The sequence below is a fragment of the Bos indicus genome, chromosome 9, assembly GCF_029378745.1.
Source record: "Bos indicus isolate NIAB-ARS_2022 breed Sahiwal x Tharparkar chromosome 9, NIAB-ARS_B.indTharparkar_mat_pri_1.0, whole genome shotgun sequence".
Classification (NCBI taxonomy): Eukaryota; Metazoa; Chordata; class Mammalia; order Artiodactyla; family Bovidae; genus Bos; species Bos indicus.
In genome coordinates this window covers 10,558,101-10,564,159 of record NC_091768.1, presented here as the reverse complement: position 1 = coordinate 10,564,159, position 6,059 = coordinate 10,558,101, and positions in this window count along the sequence as shown.

Below are 6,059 nucleotides of genomic sequence, written 5' to 3'. Positions count from 1 at the left end.
AGTAAGTGGTGTCCGTCTAGCCGTGAGCATCCTAGAAGAGAAAGCGTAGCGCCAGTTGCTGCGCCCGGGTGCTCCGGCAAATGGTCTACAGGTGTGTAAGTTAGAATTGGCCTCATGTTCGTTGCGCTCCTCCCATTGAGAGGTACAGTCTAACTCTCCACCTTTTGAATTAAGGCTGACTCCAGTGGCTTGCTTTGAAAAACAGAATATGGAGGATTTTCCAGAAAATCTGGAATTTACAAGATTAGGGTGAAAGGAACCTTGCATCTTCCCCTGAGGCCTTGGGAACCTACTCTTGTGTAGCCCTGAACTGACATTTAAGAAGTTCTCCTCCCTTGAGACCACTGTACCCGAAAGGCCACCCTATCTGTCTTCTGGTCACCAGTGCCAGCTGGAGGTCCTACCTTCCAGGGTCCCCTGCTGCATCCTTCTGGGTTTTATTAGCTCCTCCAGACTTGCCCATCTGCCCGCTGACCTCTTAGTGACCTCCACTGATGCCATGTGCAACAAAGGAACCACCCAGCAGAGTCTTGCTCAAATTCCTGACCCTCAAAATAGGAAAAACAGTAAAGGGAAAACTATTTAAAGTCACTGAATTTTGCAGTAGCCTGTTATACAAATAATGGCACAATGAAAAACATCTGTAAAAGCCTGTACATATTTGTATATATAACTGCTGCAATTATGTCTTTACCTTTTCCACCACCTTTTGGCAAATGTATCAGTTATTATGGGGCTATAGATTTTGTGCCATTGTGCAATGTATTTTCTAAAGAATGTAATTTACATGAACTATTGCCAAAAACCTTAAGTAGTGATTTTTAAGTTTGGAAGCAATGCTTGATCACATTGTGTCCAATATATGTGTTTAAGAAAGTTAATTCTGGAGGTCTTTCATCTTTTAGGTTCTGTATACAAGAATTACCCTACCTGAAAATCTAAATTTTTTCATTACTCCTAACTTTGACAGTATTTAACATTCCTTCATTGACACCAAAGAAGCATGTCTTTGTTTCATAGGAAAAAATTCAACACTCTTTGCCATGCACATATTAATTTTTAATTGACATATATTAACTCTAATCAGTATTCACCCAGTGAATCTTCAAAGAATATTGAGTTCAGTAATTAAATAAATATACATACACTGAAGAGAAAGTACTGTCATAATGGCCTGTAACGGCTGACTGCCTGCACCCAGAAGCTGTCCTAAGCTCTGCAGATACTATAGCCGTGTTCCAGTGCAGCTGTTTCCCACCTTGTCACGGTTTCAGCCATGTCCTTGAAGGGTGAGGCAACGATCAGGGGGACCCACTACTTCAGGATCTAAACTTTTTTGACTAGAATCCAAGACATATGTGCCATAATTTTTTTTTTAATAGTGAGTTGTGTCTTAGGGACTTTAATAGAGAAGGTTTATTGTTATACATTTCCATTAAGAGCTTTTCAAATAAAAGGAAAAGGCAGACCAAAGGCCATGTTATCTAACCTCAGGAGTTAATGTCTCAGTAGCTCTTGGGAACTGAAGACCCATGGAGGAAAAAATATATATATGTTATAAAAAGAAAAAATCACTCTCTTTTAACAAAAGCAACTCCATTGCCATTATTTCCAAGGGGACACTTTTTGTTTTGTTGTTTTAAGAGGAAAGATCTTCCCTGGTGGCTCAGACGGTAAAGGATCTGCCTGCAATCCAGGAGACCCGGGTTCAGTTCCTGGGTGGGTAACAGTGCAGGGAGAAGTAACTGACATCCTTGGCAGACCTGGGAAGTCAGCTGCCCTGGCTGTGTCCATCACGTGTCCTCTGCAGCCATTTTCAGGCCGCTGCATACAGCTGGCTAAAATCCCAAAGTATGAACACAACATATTCAAGGAGTCTAAGAAGCAACGGATTCTATGATGCATCTTATTCTAGAGATATTTAGATGTGAAGAGCTGTACATTCTACAATTCATGCATTATGATGGTTTGCTAAAAGAGAAGTTTAACATTTTTAAAGGACTCATTTATTTCTAAGAAACAGTTTACAATTCAAAGGCCGACTCTAGATCCATATCCTGTACTGAGTATTTTCATAGCTTAAAGCCCTCTGTTCAATCACAGGAAAATTATTAATAAAGCAAAAGTAAATGTTTATAGAATTTATGAGTGTTTAATTAGTGTATAATAAGATATCAGTGAAGGCAGGTTGAAATTAACCTGATAAGAATTTGGTAGTAAATCATCATTTGCATGAATATGCAAATAAATTCAGCCTGTAGACTAAAAATAGAGTCATGTTTAAATTTAAAAAGTAATAACATTTGTTCAATAACAGTGATTGGAGTCTTTAGTTGAACAAGTCAGCAGCTTTTAAACCTATACTTTGGGTTTTCATTTCAGACACTGTACTGAAAATAGAAATGAAAAGATCTTTTCTAGCTACACTTTAAGAAAACAAAACATTCAAAAATTTTTAAAGAAAATTGGCATAGAAACTATTAAATATAGGAATTTTTTTACCTCAATCAAAAAAGGAAAAGAAATTTTGCCTATCACCTCCAAAGTTATTTTTATTTTCCGTGAATAAAAATAGATATGTAGCCCCCATATTTCCTTTTTTCAATAATTACCATTAAGTATTTGTTATTATTTTATATAATTCTTGTTTGTAGCCCTTTAAATTTATCTGATCACCTAAAAACACTACAGTGACAGTAAGAAATGGGTATGTAAACACATTCTGGACTGTCTACCAGGTCAAAAGGGCGCTTGTTATTAAATGCACAGCTGGGGAATGTGTGATTCTTGTGGGTTCCTCAGAGTTTTTGCCCTTCTCTTTTACAGTTACTGTTCGCCTTATGAAAAGACTCCCCGAGGCATGCTGTAGGGGTGGGTCTCCTCCAGGCTTCTCAAAGCCCAGATGCCCCTGGAGGACACAGCAGAACCAGCAGAGGTGCTGTCACTGAGACCAGGGACACGTAGAGAGGCTACAGGGAGACCCAAAGGCAGGCATCCAGTCTAGGCCAGGCCTTGAAGGCAGCCTCAGTACAGCAGAGGAACCAAGTCTCGCTTCTGCCCAAAGACGAGTGTCTTTCAAGTCTTCACCAACCCCAGACTGCAGACTGGCCTCCCAGGAGATGGCTGTGCTGTTTGCGAGGTTAAAGAGTCACTTCTCCTAGACTCCATTGGAAGTCTGCAACTCCATCGGAAGAGAACTTGGGCCTGGGTGTTGGTGGCAAGGTACCCTCCATCCAGATGGCCGTCTCTTCAGAGAGCCACAACAGTTTCTTCCAGGCTTCAGAGCTCACAACCGCCTTCAGATGAATGCCTAGGGAGTAGCTTTGTCTCATTGTTTTCCAATGGCTAATCGTGTACTCTGCCCAGTTTCCAAGATGGTTTTGATGATCCTCACTTCTTGATATTCAGGCCCTTGCAAAGTCTCCTCCCATGCCAGATGAGGACTGGCCATGTGGGGTCAGTAAAACACGGGGACAGGACAGCATGGGACTCCTGAGGCTAGGTCACAAGAGGCGCTGGGGCTTGCACCCTGACCTGTAGCACTTGCCTGAGGGGAGGCCACCTGTCACATCCTAGTGATGCTTAAGCAGCCCTATGGAGAGGCCTACAAGGAGGGAGCAAGGGACCCCAGCCAAGAGGCAGCACAGACTTGACAGCCATGTGAGCGAGCCTTCCTGGATTCTTGGCAAAGCAGAAATCATGAGGAAAAATAATAAGTGATTATTGTTTTAAGTCACTACATCCTGGGGTGATTTATTACAAATCATTGGAGTAACTGGAGCACCGTTGCTGAGTCACACCAGTCCCCAGCTTCATTTATGCCGCAGACTTTTCCTGAGAGTCTATTATATGCCAAGCCCTGTGCTAGGCCGGGAGCCAGTGGATGCTGTACACCCCTTGGGAACACAAATGAGGAGTAATAAGTGACCACAGAAGATCTTAAGCAAAATGTTATGGGAGTCCAGAGAAGAGGTGACGCTTGTCTTTCCTTCATCAATAACAATTATTCATTCTTTCAAAAAATAATGTATTGCATGCTTTCTGGGAATCAGTCACTGTGCTCTGTGATAGACACTGGGTGGAAACATCCATTCCTGCTCTCAAGGCCAACATCACAGGCAGAGGAACATCACAAGAAAGTGGAAATGGGGTAGTTGAATTTGGCAGGTTGTGACTTCAGTGAAAGCAGTTTCTGCAGAATGGTGAAAACAGACAATAGAATAAAAAAAGGAAGTTGAGACTGCTGGCGTAGAATTTTTTTTTCCCCAAAACTATTAGTGGCAGAGAAACAGAATGAGGTCAACAGCTTGGTTCTCCTTCCTGCCTGTACCCTGGTTCCAGCTGCTCTGCGGGTTTCATCCCCATGCTGGTCTCTGTCTCTTGTTCACAGTCAGCAGGCTGAGATGATCAGAAAGGTTGATTGGCTCTTACTGTGAGAACTTCCCGGGAATGGGGGAGGGGAAACAGGCAGCATCTGCAAGTCTGAGATGCCACCCTCAGCCCAGGCCCAGGAATCTCTTAACTTGTCAGCATCACCCAGTTGACCTAGCTTGAGGGCATTTGCTCATTACCAGGACTCTCAAAAGATTATTCCATAAACCCAGGAGGCCTGTTCTTCGTTCTCACAACTGTAACTGACAGTTCTAGCATATACCGGTGTCTGCCCACCAGGCCTGGTGAGTGCTTCTCAGAATTCATAGGTTGACATCCATCCCCTAATGTGATGATACTGGCGGGGGGTGGGTACTGGGGGTTGATTAGGGCATGAGGGTGGAGCTGTAAGGAAAGAGATTAGTGCTCTTCTAAAGGAGACCCCAGAGGGCTCTCTGGCACCTTCTGTCATATGGGGACACAGTAAAAGATGGAAGCTTATAAATCAGGAAGTAGACCCCCACCAGGTTTCAAGTCACACCTTGATCTCAGACTTATTAGCCTCTAGAACTGTGAGAAACAAGAGTCTTGTTGAGGCTTGTTTTGTCATAGCAGCCAGCACTTACAGAGGGAATGAGCATGAATCAGGACAGGGACACTGCATATTGGATTCAAAGTCTGAAGCCTCTTCTTGTGTGTGATGGGGGCACGGCGGGACACCTTCTAGTCCAGGCACTGTTCCGTTAGGTCTCTGTGCCTCTGGGACTCTGGTTCTATCTGAAGATCCATCAGTGATCGAATATCCACTGTTCATAGGTTGGATTATTCAGGGAGGCTATTCCAAGTCTCTAATGTGTGCGTGTGCTAAGTGGCTTCAGTTGTGTCTGACTCTTTGCGACCCTATGGACTGTAGCCCACCAGGCTCCTCTGTCCATGGGTTTTTCCAGGCAAGAATACTGGAATGCATTGCCATTTCCTCTTCCAGGGGAATCTTCCCAAGCCAAGGATCCAACCCGCATCTCTTGTGTCTCCTGCCTTGGCAGGTGGGTTCTTTACCACTAGCACCACCAGGGAAGTCTCTCAGGACCCATTCAAACGGGCTCTAGCCAAGCTGAATGCCTGCAGGAGGGCTGGAGGCCCCCTGCCCTGCCAGCTGCTGGGTTTGGGGAGTTCCAAGGTGGCTGGGAAAGGGCAGGACTCCTGGGGGTGGCAGTCATGACTGTCTCAGTTTTCAGCTCCTTACAGGCTGACTGTCAGCCTCTCTTGTGTATGTGAACACTTTGATTGGGACAGACTCCCTCAGAAGTCTTAGTCTTTGTGGTAATTGCTCATTTCAACCCAAAACTATTTAATGCTGAATCAAAATGTGGTTCTCAGAGGAAAGCTCAGTCTCTAAGTTCTTGAAAATACACCATTGTTGCCCCAGGTATTGTTTCTAATAAAAGGCAGCAAATTGCAATGGGTTGATATTTTTGTTCCTCAGAGCCCTTCACAGTAGGTGACATATTACAGGCACTTTTAAATGCTCTCTGATGAATTATTAGGTTAATGAACAAACAAGACTAACCCAGTAACAGCATGTTCCTTCAAACTGATATCTATGACTTTCATCAAAACTTGTTAACAAATAGAGTATTAATACAAAGATAGCTCACTGGTCTCCTTCTCATTGGGAACCCTTAACGGTT